Raw genomic sequence first — 15,329 nt, 5'->3', positions numbered from 1 at the left:
CGCCGGCCGGGCTGCAGGTGAGCTGTAATTAAGCGGAAAGCAGACATTATGGAGCAGATGAGCTGCAGGGAGACGCAGAACAGCAGCTTTCTGCCATCTGATCCACCAGCAGCAGACACGTTGCACAGTCTGAAGCTGGCCAAGCAAGCCTCTAATTCACTCCTCCTCTCTCTCTCTCTCTCTCTCTCTCTCTCTCTCTCTCTCTCACACACACACACACACAAGCAGCAGATACCTTCACATTATCCATGTGTCTGCCTGCTCCTTTTTTTTTTTACAGGGAAGAGGATGGAATGTAATCTGTCTTTCAGGAAGAATGAAAGGCAGAGAAGAAGAAGAAAGAGAGGAAAGCGCCACCTCACCATTCCCCGGTTCGACCTCCAGCTCTGATCGGATCCTCAGTGCGTCACAAACCAACACACACACACACACACACACACAAACACACACACACACACACACACACACACACACACACACACTTAGCTTTTGTTCCAGGGTAACTCTGATGACTGAAGACTACTCAGCAGCATTTTCACTATGTGGTATTTTTCATTTGACTCTCGGTCATTCAACAAACCGTGTGTAATCTACATCATGTAGCTGCCAGCGGCTGTCAGTGCGCAGTCTTTCTTTATACGTCATAATGACTTCAGTTAAAATGTAGGTAGGATCAAGCTTGGGCATGTAAAATAAGTGGGTTTAGGTGCCTGTATACATTAGCAAAGTGTTAACCTAAACACAAACACAAGTATCTCATATTATATTGTCTTATATTGAATGTTAGCCAGGGGTCATTGGTAATCAATAATCTGCAGCTGATTACCACTCGGCTGTAGTTCTTCTCAACTCTACAGACCTTTTGTAGCCTCTTATAGCTCACTATTCTGGTTTTCAGCTCTGCAAACTTAATGTTTTGGTTACTTCTGACTGCTTTATCATCCAATTATATTACTACCTGCTCTGCAACAAAGAGCACAGGATGATTTAGCAGCTAAAGAGTCAGATATTTCTGTTGAGAATTGGTGGTGACCAAAGAAAGTGCAAAAAGAGTGAGTATTGGACTTCTGGTGAACAGAAACATGTTTACATAAACTTAAAAGGTGCTATAATATGTCAGTATTGTGTTCACAGCTTGTTTAAGTTTTTGATGTATGTATAAAATGTAAGATGTATGTATAAAAATAGTTTGACAGAAAGAGCATTGGATGCTCCCCAGTTGGATGCAGCTTGACCAATTACATAAACAAATACCATTATTATGATATGTTAGCATAATTCTATTAACATAAAATAACAATTAAGTTAAATTTAAGGCTATTTGTAAGGTTTGTTGTTTCTACATGGCCCATGTTAGTATTAATAGCTGACTACTTATCTGTCTAGAAGAAACATAAGTTCAGCATCAAACTTCATTTCTTTACCCTCAAACAGCTCTCTCCAGAGGTGGAAAGCAACACCAAAGTTAACTCTCGTCTCTATCATGTGTTTTCTTCTACTGAGGCTAGCATGCTAACCAGCTAACCTGTCTCGTCACTTTTTGATAGCGTCCAGTCTGTCCTTAAGACACAGCGCTGCTCAGAGGGCATATTATAACGTCTTGTGTTCTTAAGATAACCATGGTCAAAACTCTTGTCAAGCAACAATCATCATCACTCGCAAGAAACCACGTTCAGAAATCTCAGCCCCTTTAACAAGACTAAGAGTCTACACCGATGTTATTTATTTTGCAGGTATGTTTTTTACCTGATGGTGCTACATTTAAAGTCAGAGGATAATCAAAGTGATTACAATGCATCCAAATGAGCATCATGAATGTCTGTACACAATTTTATGTCAATCCATCCTGTAGTTTGTGAGACATATTAAGTCAAAGTCGAAAGACTGACCTAGCCAAAGGACAGAGACTGACTGCCCAACCAAAATTACCATCCCTGCCAGCTGGTAGTATCGCCAACAATTTGGTGGACACAAGATTTTTTCCATGTCGACATTTGGCACAACATACCAGTAAAAGGAAACAGGTGAGAAATTAAGCAAATATTTGAGCCAACAATCTCATCGCTTCCACTTCCACACAATACAAAACAGGAATTAAAGAGGCGTTGAAGCAACCATCACATCTTCCAATGTTTCTAAGTGCATATGAAACTGTTCTTTACAAAAGGTCATATTGATCAGTATGCTTTTTGAATCAACTGTAAATCGCCATTGTAGGTGCAATTTTGGAAGTAGATTGGAGTAAATGAATTTAGCTGTTTACCAAAACTGAATTTAAAATAGCTGTAACTGTAGTTCATGCAGGTTAAAATGGCCAGACGTGACATGTCAAACTGTTAAAAATGAACAAGAGTTTCATTGAAATAGTTCCTTTGCACAATAACAAGTTCATATTGGTCAATAAAGCACGATAAACCAGTGAAAGTTGTGGGTTTTTTTTCCATATGTGTAGTCTGGACCACATATGTTGTTTTCATGGAGCTGTTGATTGAGTCATTTTAAGCCTAAAAAGTAATGTGAACCAAATTAAAGAGTACAGATTCATGTAGATTTTCTCTTTAGCTCTATAAATGTCGCATAAAGACTTTGATTCACAAAAGAATTTCAAGGGGTTTATCTTTAGCACTTTGGGTCAGATCAGTTCTCACAAGCAGAACACTATGTCTGATCCCAGAGATGAAACAACACACACACACATCCACACAGACACAATCCATACATAAGAGTATGATCTAATTAAAGCATATTGCAAAGCTGTAGAGCAATAAAATCAGACTTATCAGTGAAGCGAAAAATTCAACTCTGTAATTTCCAGTGTTTCGCTGCCAGAGCAGAGCTAGAGAAAAAACATGGAAACGTTTAAGATTCCTGCACAGGAGGAAGAGAAGGAGAGACTGAAGTGATATTAATTATCCTCAACGGTAATAGAAGAGGTAGAGAGACAGTTAGGAAATCTAAATTAAAGAAAGCAATAAAAAAAGACAGAAAGACTGTATCATGTCAGTGTCAGTGTTGCTTTAATAAAGGATTATGTCCAAGAGCACCACTCAGGGTGGCTGAGGTAAAATTTCTGCCCAGTGAGATTTAGCAAAGTTATACTCAGGTCCAATGAAAACAGAACAGTGGTGGCTTGTTAAATGTCCCCGGAAGTAACTAACAGTTTGTGATCTGAGTCTTTAGTAAGCAAGGACTTAATTTGACTGACTCAGATAAGCTGCCTGTGCATAGACGGATAGATGGAGAGATGCAAAGAGGTGTGGATGATGTTCAAGTCTTGGAATAACTTCATCATTTATGCCAAAGATTTTCCTGTAAATGTGGCACCTTTAAATTCTACCCAGGTTTTTCATGACTGCCACTGGTTTATATAATAATGTGGTGTGCAGAAACAGATTGTGCTCAGTGGTTCTCCAAAATCTCTTTGTATACCGATGATTTGCTTGTGTATATGAATCACACACCAGCTACAACTCAGGGAGAAAATGCAGGACTGAATATCAAAATTATTTAACTCTGAGAATTAGAAACACAGTCTAAAAAAGGAGGTGATCCTAATTTTGAGTTGTATCATTGCTCTTTAATATTCAGAGCACTGAGAAATTCTTTTCTGGGTATTGAAAAATTTTCATTAGGGGACCTGACAATTCTCATAAATGTTTGCACCAAAAAAAACTTGATCAATGTGTGGAAAGGAGTATAGAAACTGAATTAATGTGAAATATATAGGTATAGTAATAAACTTGGTTTAGAACTGGAAATAATTAATTTAGCAACAATATATAGGTAAGATACATTACATTTCATATAAGAAAGCCATTCTTATGGGTTTCCAAGAATTTAGATATGCATCTAGTTAACTGGGTCATCCTTTCATTTCTACAACTACGCGCTGTGAACTTAGTTCCTACAGCTGATATTTCATGTTGAATTTTATGAAAGATGCAACATAAATTTCATGCCGGTGTATAGTAGCTGTAGATCTGACAAAGTATGTACAATACTATTTATGCAAAAAATTCAAACATTTCAATATATTTCTCATTTTTGGAAACTTAGAAGGATTACTTCTTATCAAATACAGTGTGTTCAATTTGTAATCATCGTACACAGATGGTTTTTGGGTTAGGTGACTGATATTGCTCCTCATTGCGTCATTGCTCAACTGCAACCATCATAAATCTTGATTGAAGATGAAAACCCAGCATGTCCTATATGTTAAACGGTGTAACTGCATTTGTACAGTAAATAGTTGTAATGAAGAAGAAATTGCTGCCATGAAAAGAGCTGATGAGTTATTCACTTAATTGCGTAGAGAATTACTTCACAGACAATTTTTCAGAGGGATGTTTAGAGCACTGTGGGAGAATAAGTGATTTCATATCATTTTTATTTTTTTATTTGTTAGTCAATTGATTGTAAATGATGTAAAAATGAAATGTGTTACCAAAAGGCTTCCATTCATAGTTAAAGTTAAAGTTAAAGTGATGAGTTAATGGAGTCGTCGTCCACAGGTTGCACACTGGCACAAAGTGAGGAGAAGAAAAAGAAATGTTGGCTCAATATTGCAGAGAAGAAGAAGAGTCAAATTCTTTTTCATGGAAAAACGTTGAGCAGAAACCTGAGGAGGCTGCAGCTCTTTTCTCTCCGAAAGGCCACAGCACATTTTAAAATAATTTCGCTCACAGTGATATACCACCTTCAAAAAGAAAGCTTTTCCAATGCTGCCATAAATGATTGAAGACGATGAAAATATGACTGAGATCGTTAAAAAAAAAAAAAAAAGGATTTCTGTTAAAAGTGTTATACTGTTCACATGAGCCATACAGGAAAAGTTGAAAAGTTGATCAAATATTTGGTAGAGCATATTTTGAGTTGTGAAAACTAGATGCATTTAACTTTATTAACCTCTGTTGAAGTTCTGTATGTTTGGCCAAATAGGTGGGTTCCTTTGAGGAATTTAGCAGAATAAAAATCCCTCCCTCTGTCCCGTTTGTGGCAAAGTTAAGGTATTTCTACCATTTCTTTCAACTAAAACTGAATAATAACCACAATCACAAAGTTTTTATGATGACATTCTTTTGTTAATATGTTAAATATGATGTCATTTCACTGTATATTTGTTGATGTTATAATAATCAGTAATCAGGGAGATTCAGGGTTAGACTGATAATATTGGTCATAATGACTGAACAGAGAGCAGTTTTAGCATAATAACCATTAAATTAACTCTGCGTGGTGACATCCTGCTGACAATGAAGTGTGCAGGAAAGAAAACAAGTCAGAGATGGTTTAAAACCACAAAGTGTTGATTAATCAGCCAAAAACTTGTTTGTCCCACCACACACGAGAAAGTCTGATCTGGTTCTGGACCAAACTGCAGATAGATCGATGTCTCTGCAGTTTGTAGGTGCATAATTTATATAGAAAACTGTGCAGCCTGCTGTGAAAAAATGCATGCAAGTGTCCAAAGGAATAATGGGTAAAAATATATTTTTTAAAATCTATATTTTTTTTGGGTGGGACCATTAAAGTATTTAGGTGTTGTATTTATCCTAGTATTTTCTAGTATTTTTTCCCTTGGTTGTTTTGTTTATGCCAGCGGGTCTGGGAGAAACAGCATTGAGACAATCTGTCCTGTACATGTGGCAGAAGTGACAATAAAGTTGACTGGATGTTTAACAAAGAGACATTTAATGGATATTCATAAAAATAATGTTGATTATCATATTTTAGAAATACCTTTAATTATTCATTAGTGGAGAGGTACAGGTATGTTGTTAAGTTATATTCTTAAGAAAAACATTAAGAACAATTTTCTTTCCATTTGAAAATATAATAAAATGAAAACTCTTGCAAAAATTACACCAACGTTCACAGTCAGTCTGAAACGACACATCTGCCTGCTGAAGGCTAAATTAGCTGAACTCTGATCTGGAATCAGAGATCAATAAAAGTTTCAACACATCCAGTCTCAACATAATGAACTTGACCAACACACAAACACGTTCACAAGCAGGTGAGAGAAAGACAGAGAGACAACTATTAACAAGCTGTGAAGTTTGTTTCACCCTCATCTGTTAATACATTTGACACCTAAACATCAAAACACACACACACACACACACACACACACACACACACACTCTTTGAACTTCAGGATTCCCACGCTGATCCTCTGACAGCTGAGATATATTTCCTCTCCACCTCTCTCTGTGCGATGTGAACGCTGCGATGGCGTCTTCGTCACATCATCGCCACAGTGGCATCAGAGCCGCAGACCAACATGGACCGCCACTGAAAAGTGACAAGGCCACTGATGAGCTTGCATCTGAATTCAAAATTGTAATTAATGCTGTAAAATTAAGGCTCATCTCTTACTCATTTACTTCTATTCTTTTTTTTGATTACCAAACCTCGCTGCGTATGTGGGCGTGTGTAGATTACAGTCTGTGAGTCGGGGGATGCTTTGAATATTTTGTCCTGCTAACAGCGTCCCCTCTGCTCCTGATGGACAAATGACACGCTTTGTGTTTTCTGAGGATTTGTAAGCTGAGGTGTTTTTTGCTTTAAGCCTCATATTACTCAAACAGCCGCTACTGTCATTACTGGTACTTCTGTTTCTGTGAGTAATATTACCATCACTGGTGACAGACGGATAAGTGGCTGCGTGTCAAAGTACAGCACAGCGCTGCTGAGTTGGGTTCATGCTCATGTGAACTTCCTCACAGGACAGTTTCACCTGTTGGTCACAGTGAAAATGAGGGTTTACTTCTCCTCTGTATTTGTGCACAGGTTTTCAAGGTAATTGGCAGGAGGATCTCGGAGGACCTTTGTCTCTTCATGTGATCCCAGACTGGCTCCGTGATGTTAAAATCAGGCAGGTCAGACCATGTGCTGCAGGATGTCAATTGTGAAATAATCATTTTACGACCACAGTGCACCGGTCTGTGAATGACTGGTTAAAATGTAGCATTTATTTCTGATCCAATGATGTTTTGCTGTTTGTCGTATTGTCGTAGTGTCGACTTAGTCCTAATCTGAAATAGACATCTTCAAATTTACGTTTCTCAATATCTGGCAAAAGCCATTTGAAGAATGTTGATATCGGAAAATATACTGGAAATCATGCAGGTTTTTTCAATTTTAATTTAATGCCAGCAATTTTAGATTTCTAGCTCGCAAAATCTAGAAATATTTGGTTAAGATAGGGCATAGTTAGGTTTAGCCATCTATATTATATATATATATATATATATATGCATATATTATCAGGTGCAGATGCATCCAGTATTGACACAATACAATTCAATTTATATAGCACCTCATTTCTCTTTCTCTGTGCTCTCTATCATATTTTTTTTACAGAGACCCATAAGCACTTGGTGACAGTAGTGAGGAAAAAACCCCTTTAACAGGTAGAAACCTTGAACAGAACCCGACTCATGGTGGGCGGCCGTCTGCCTCGACCTTTCCTCGGGATGCTGAGCTGGAATTTGGTAAATGATTTAAGCAGACTGTTACATTTCCATTTCAATGATCAACCTAGTTTCTTTATAAGAATATATAAACACTTGTAGGACCAGCATTTGAATCTTAATGTCAGACGTCTTCCTGCAGATAAAAGTTTATTCTGGTAGTAATCTGCAGTGTCTGACTGGCACAGAATCAAACTTTACTTGTGACTTACGCAGCCATGAACCAGATCCAAAGTTCATTATGTAACTTGCTCATCCATCACAAAAAGTGGGCGGAGTTTCAGAATTCCAGAAATGCTGAGCTTTCTGGGAAATGAATGGTTTTGTTGCGGAGCAGAGGCTAATAACAGTACTGGTGCCACTGGTCTTAATAATAATGATCAGGACCAAGTTATAGAGGTCACACAACCATCTGACATCCTCTGCAGGTTTCAGACGAGCCACGAGGTGTTTCTGACAGAGCTGTTATTGATCCTGCTGGAGAAACCATCACCTGACAAAGCTCAGCTGCTCAGCTGTCACAGTGGCACGTTTCCAGGTGAAGGTAGCAGTGAAGCCTCTGCCTCACGATTATACAACCCGAGTTTTTAGGCTTTAGATTGCTTTTTTTCCTCCCATATGGATCAATACACTTTGTTTCACTTCAGAACCATTTAGATGCTTGATAATGGTCCTAGAGTATGTTCATGCTGAGGTGGCTGAATTTACCAGAACAGCCTCTCTGGTGTCTCTAAAACAAATAAAGAGAAGAGTGAAGAAGGACTTTTTGTGATCTCCAACTTTCTCTGTGATCAGTCATTGATTTGTATTGATTTTATCAGTCAGCATTGTGATGATAAAATAATAATTTGATCAACACAGAGCAGCAGTCTGGGAATGACTTTGCCTTTCTAGTCTTATTGACCAAACACTACATTCCACATTCACCCATTCATACGCACTTCTACATAGATGGAACTGCCATCAGGGGCAATTTGGCGTTCAGTATTCCAGGTACTAGGACACTGGGAAACTGTAAAACTTTGACCTGAGGAGCTGTGGATCAAACCACCGATCTCCTGCTTAGGGGACAACCTGCTCCACCTCCTCAGCCACAACCACCCTCAAATCAAAAGATCAAATTTAGTTGTCCAACAACATAAAGAGAAATAAGTCAAATAAATCCTGGTGTTTTACTTCACAGAATAAGTGATGGCAGAGACACTGAACAGAGACGTAACAGACCGACTGTCGCCTGTCATCTCTGTCAGTGTGATCGTTTCAATGTCTCTACAACAATGACCTGGAGACACAGCAAGTTGTTTCCACAGGAAAACACAGCAGTGTAGATAGTGTAGGTGTGGTCTCACTTCCTTGGTGACCACTGCACATGTTTGAGAAGATCCATGTGTTTCTCAATGAGACCATGAAACACAACCGTCACCAAACCTGATGAGGTCTGAGAATCAGAGATATTCTCACAGCTCATAGCTAACGTGAGAAAGTTCTTGTTTTAAATTTCAATATTTGGAAAAGTCTTTATTCAAGTTTATTGTGTCTGTGCTGATAAAGACTTTTGATGTTGGTGAATGTGGCCAATCAGCATCATCAACACTTATCACTGAGGTACAATGTACAGACTTAACAGAGGCCGCCGTCAGACCAGGTGTCAGTGCTGTCTGCTCTCTGCCGCTCATCTCTCAGTAGAGGCAGGTGGGGAGGTGGGGGGAGGGGAGGTGTTGGGGAGAGATAAGGGGTCCTTAAACCTTAATCTTGTATTCCTCCCAGCTGTTTCCCCCCCGGGAGCAAGGCTCTTCCTCGCTTCAGCTCTCGACTGTGTCGTTAAAAACCAGATCGCATGGAGACGAGGAGGCGGGTGGAAGAATGTGTAGGGGAGGGATGGAGGGATGACAGCAGGACACAGAGAGGATGAAGAGAAGAGGAGGAGAGGAAGAGAGATTCAGTTGTTCTCAATAAATCACAGTTACAGATGGAGATGTTTGAACAGGAAGCGGCTTCGTATTAAAGGTATCACCAGGGCGTCCGACAGCCTCCTCCACTGATCCGATTGGCTGGATGAATATACCTGTTGTGTAACCGAACATATATCATCGCTCTCTCTCCACCTTTCACTGGATGAGAGCTGGTATGAAAAGTAGAACTACAACACAGCACTTTCTTAAAATGGACTACACACTCAGCGTGGCTGAAAAACTGTAATTCACAAAACCAGCACGATTAAGACTCAGAAATGAGTTCCTACTCGGCTCTGAGTCCTCATTGGCTCCTCCGGCAAACATTTAAAATTCCTCACAAATGTATTTTTATCTCTCTACTTTGGATCCAAGGGTTGGAGAATAAAGCAGTTCGCTGACAGAAAACCACACTCGTGTATGTATGTATGAAAATGTGTAGTGGCTAATGGAGGGTTCACGATGAGAGAATTAAGGTCCAGTGAACTTGTGCCCAAATCACCAATTCTAAAACTAGTTATCAGATCTGATGTCGTTTCCTTTTCCTTTTGTGTTTCAGCCTTCCCACCAAGTGAGATCATTGCTTTAGAAGAAGAAGAAAATTAAATCACAATATCGGAAGATGCTTAAGGTCAAAAAGCAGTTTCACCCAGAAATGTAATATATGACACACTGTATATGTTCATATATGAAGAGTGATGTTGCCATGTATGTCACCTAGAAGGTCATTTATTATCACATATATACATCATCTGGATTTATGAAGAAAAGGTTTATAAGATATATGAAATACCCACAGTAGAATCTGTACATATAAATAATATCTCTATATAATTTTTTATGTTGCAAGCACATGTGTTAACAAAATATATTTGATTTATATATGTACATTTATTAAAACAACATACATATAATATATATGTTTATATATGTTATATATGATTTTCCTTATTCATATTGATTATAAAGATATCAGTCTTCCCACTCTGGGAAAGTGGTCTCAGACTTTTGCACCGTATATAATGTCAACATACTGACAGGCTTGGGGATGGACATATATTTACATATGTCTACAATATGAACATACATACACAAACATATTACATATTTGTATGGGCTAGAGATATATGTCAATATATGAAATTATTCCAATTTCTATATTTTTACATGTTTTTATTTTATATGTACATATATTTTATATATGGAAATTCAATATGTGTACATATGTTACATTTGCATATGGGAAATGCTCAAACTGGACTAGTTAATAGATTATTTTTGCTCAAATTAAAATATTGCTTGGTTGATAATTTCTCTAAAAATATAATTTACTGTATGCACATGTACTAATTATGACTTTCTGAAATAAACTATTCCATTGGATGCTCAGAATTAAGGTGCAAATATGAAACCACAGAAATAGTCCAAAATACGCTGTGAGGACAAAGAAGTCAGAAAGTCTCTTAAACTAAAAGTTCCCTGGTGCACTGGCCTTTGAGGTTTGGGTTTTGGGTTGAGCTCAACGTCTACAGGGGTCACTGAGTCAGACCAACTGGATGTGAATTAGCAGGAAAAGATTTAGCACAGAGACAAGCAACTGGTTAAGTTGCAATTGGAGACTGGTGAAGAAGAGGAGGATGATGTCAAAAAGCAATGTGGAAGTAATGTAAAAGAGAAGACGATGGGGATTTGGAAAAGAAAAGAAAAAGACTGAAAGCGAGACGGAGTAAGGGCGTGTGTGTCCTCGGCCTGGAGTCAGTGTGTTGTCCAAACAGACTGAAATAGAAGCATTCATTACTGCCTGACTGCTGTGACTGCTGACTGACTGACTGACTGACTGTCTGTCTATCTGACTGACTGGTGATCTGTCTGTCTGATTGTGTGACTGTCCATCTGTCTGACTGTATGTCTTACTGACTTTGTGCCGTGTTCATAATGTGATGTGGTCAGTCAGCAGAGAGACAGACTGCAGGGTGGAGCTGCCTTTACTGTAACCACACACACGCACGCACACACACACACACACACACACACACACACTTTGTCATTCACTGTGGACATTTATAACCCAAACATTAACCTGACCGTAACGAGGATCTCAGAAATGACATTTTTCCTCATTAGCACCAGGTTTTGGTCCCTATGAGGACCACTGGTCCTGACAGGGTTGGTGTTTATACTGAAAAGCATCCCAAGGAGGTAACAAAAATCCACACACACACATAGATGTGATTCCCTCTCGATCTAGATCTGAACTGTTGGCAGCTTTAGTCACACTGGAGCCAGAAACGCTGCAACAGGCAAATGCCAGCAAGACACTTCTGACTCAAACACACAGCAACAGAAACCAGGGGCAGCACTGATCACACTTCACTGTTGGTTTCCATCGACATACATGAAGTAGGCAGGAAATCTGCTTCATCTCTATGAGTGAAGTGCAGTGAGACATCAGGTGATCATGTAATCTGTGTGTCTGTATGAAGAGTGCAACTCTTAATAGAACATTATTGGTGCTAAATATATTTTTAATTAATTGTTTATATATTGATCATTTAAAAAAAATTTATTTAGTATAAAATGTGAAAATAGCTTTGTTATTTCTTGAATATTTTAACTTTGCACAGTAATGTGGCAGTGACTGTGGGCTGGGGATGGATGGATGGGAGGAGGAGGTTCTACTGAAAAACAAAAACACAGAGTAGCTCATTTAAAAAGACTGAAGAAATGAACATGAACCAGTTTAATTTCATCTGTGTGAACTGAAGTGTGAACCTGCACAACACAGTGTATGTTGGTTCTCGACACTTTGAAACTCTCCACACAAACAACAGTAGAGAGCTGAGCATCAGTGTATTGAATTAAACTGTACTTAACTGTACAGCTGCTTTGATGTTGCCCTGCTGTCGACTTTGCACTTCCTCCCTGGTTGTAAAACCTGAACACACAGCTGTCTGTCATCACACACAGCAAGATAGGCCCTGTGTGTGTGTGTGTGTGTGTGTGTGTGTCTTTGAGAGCGAGAGGTTAGCTTACCTGCTGCTTTCTCATTACTACCTTTGAGAGCCTCAGCAATAGTTAAACGTGTGCGTGTGTGTTTGTGTGTGTGTGTGTGTGTGTGTGTAGGTGTTTGTGTGTGTAATGGGCTCTTTATGAACGGAAGCTCCTGGTTGTTTGAAGTTTATGCTACTGGCAAAGAAGGGAGAAGAGAGGAGCTTAGGGTTTTATACAGAGTGTGTGTGCATACATGTAGGTGTGTGTGTATACATATGTACACGTATGTGTGTGTGTGAGGGGGCCTCCCCAGCTAATAATCATTTACTGCAAGTGTGTGTGTTTTGTAAGAATGGGAGGTTTACACCCAATAAACATGCGTTCACCTGGATGTGTGATGGTGTCTTCGGTTCTACAGGAACTGACCTGCAGTTAATGGGCTGTTCTGGGTCCACTGTGTCCTCCAACATGGCTGCACAAAACCTGCTCCATTACTATGCTCACACTGGCATTTTTTAGGGAAAATAAACCATGAAAGAGAAAATTGTACATAGATTTATATTGATAATATTGTTACATCAACTTCCACAATGAACCATAACAGGACTCTGACCTCATGTGGTTCTAGTCCATCCTGGACTAAGAGATCAAGATACGATCAATTTCTCTCATGTCTTTACATTAGATATAAAGCTAAAGCTAGCGGCTGGTTAGCTTAGCTTAACCTTTGTATGGAGCCAGGCTAGCAGCTTTCCCATTTCCAGTCTTTGTGCCAAGCTAAGCTAACCAGCTGCTGTATGTTTAGTGTACAGGCATTGTATGGATTTATTTATTATTATTTAATGGTAAGTAACGTAATGTGTTTTTCTCACACCAGAATACAGAATGGTAGCCAGCCAGCAAATCTCAAAACTCTCTGTTTTGAGGAAAAAAAAAGCTACTTGGAAGTTTAGTTAGTGCTACATAGCATACATGAGCATCGAGAGCTGTTTACTTAACAGTCTTGATGAAAGAAGTTGCAAGTTCATCATCAAACTTCATTCCTTTCTTCACCAACAGTTGTCTCCAGCACTGGAAAGCAATGTCAGTGTTAAATCTGGTCTCTATCACTTCTTTTCTTCTACTGAAGTTAGCATGCTAACCAGCTCGCCCTGGCCCATACTCGCTCCTGGCAACAAACCACGTTTGGCAGCAGAGAAAACTCACAAAAAGCCCCTTTGATTCTGTTTCAGACTGTTTTTCATCAGACAATATATAAAGACAAACTTTTTTAATGTGAGCTATTTATACGCTGACTTTTTGTTCTAATATTTAGAGTACTGGAAACGCATATTTCAGGTATATGTAATCCTAATGTTTGCATTAAAAAACTATGGCTGTTATCCATGTCATTAATATTATTCTCTGCTGCTCCTCACTTTTCCACATTTTACATGCAAATAAACTTTAGAATGATTAGCTTTAATTAGAACAACCTAAGGCCCCCCAATATTTCACACACCTGTCTAAGCCAACCTTACTCTAACTCAGTCGGTGGAGTGGATTCAGGTTGTGACTTTCACAATGTTGAAATCAAAAGTGCGGCACTGCACCTCTGAGACCAACATCACAGCTTTGTCTGAGCTTTTGTCCACATCTTCACTGAAGTCATTTAAGATAGTGGCTATTTACTGTGACAACTTCCTGCAGCTCATTACAGTGACATCCTGTCTGAAATAATGAAATAACGACCCACATCAAAGACCACATATATAATCAATCACTATAGACAGTGACTGATTATATATGTGGTTCAGAGTAGAGGGAGAAAGTCGACAGAGCAGGGAGCTGCTCCGTCTCAGAATTACATTAAATGGAGGTTTTTTTGCTGTGAGACGAATGACAGACATTAAACTCACTATAGAAAGTCTTTAAATTGCCCTTAAGAATGTACAAAGTTAATTTTGTGTGTGTGTGTGCAAAAAGCAGGTCTGTGGGCCAGACTGACTACACTCTACTGCCACCTGTTATTAAAACCACCGACTGGAATTACAGCTGAGAGAGCAAGAGAGAGAGAGAGAGAGAGAGAGAGAGAGAGAGTCAGAATCAGTTTAATCTCAACGAACATTATAAAGGAATTTAGGAATTTCCTGGGTAGAGAGATATAGAGACACACACAGAGAGAGAGAGAGAGGTAGTGTGGAGATGAAGAGCTTCTCTCTCTGCCTCTCTCTCTCTTTGCAGAAGCAGATAATTGAAGGCCTCGCTCTGGTTTCGGAAGCAAAAGGAGAGATGAGCGTAGAGCAAGACACAGTGATCGAGAGCAAAAAGGAGAGAGAGAGAGAGAGAGAGGGAAGCCACGTCCACATGTATGACTCACTCTCCTTCCCTCCCCCTGTTCTATAACTCTTTGTTTATGTCGCTCTCCCTCTCTCTCTCTCTCTCCCCATCTCTGTCAATGAGGTCAAACTGAACTCAGAGCTGCAGTAATTTCACTGCTGCTGCTAAGTTTTATTTGTAGAATCAAGCAGAAATAATCATTTACATTCATAGAGATAGTTTCAGTAACAAGGAGCAGTGGCACAGGTGAGAGCCTCAGAGCAAGGCACTAATTGCCTCTGTGTGTCGGTGTCAGACAGACACAGACACACACATACACCTCACATTGTCTGTTTTTGATGTGTTTGCCAAGGTAAACTCAGACAGGCTGGAGGAGGGTGTCTGGCACCTAAATACATGTGTGTGAGTGGCTAATGCTACATGCCCCTCTGCTAAACCACACTAAATACCTGACAGACTGAGAACGTGACACAACGAGGTAAAATTAAAAATCATACAAGCATGTATGAAAATAACACACAATGAATAATCATTTGAACTGGAGTGTTTTTGCAGTTTTTCCACCTCCAGTTCACAGATGCTACTGATGTTA

Source organism: Trachinotus anak, unplaced genomic scaffold (assembly GCF_046630095.1).
Source record: "Trachinotus anak isolate AG129_WGS33_773 ecotype Australia unplaced genomic scaffold, CSIRO_AGI_Tana_v1 ptg000003l, whole genome shotgun sequence".
Classification (NCBI taxonomy): Eukaryota; Metazoa; Chordata; class Actinopteri; order Carangiformes; family Carangidae; genus Trachinotus; species Trachinotus anak.
This window is presented reverse-complemented; position numbering follows the sequence as displayed.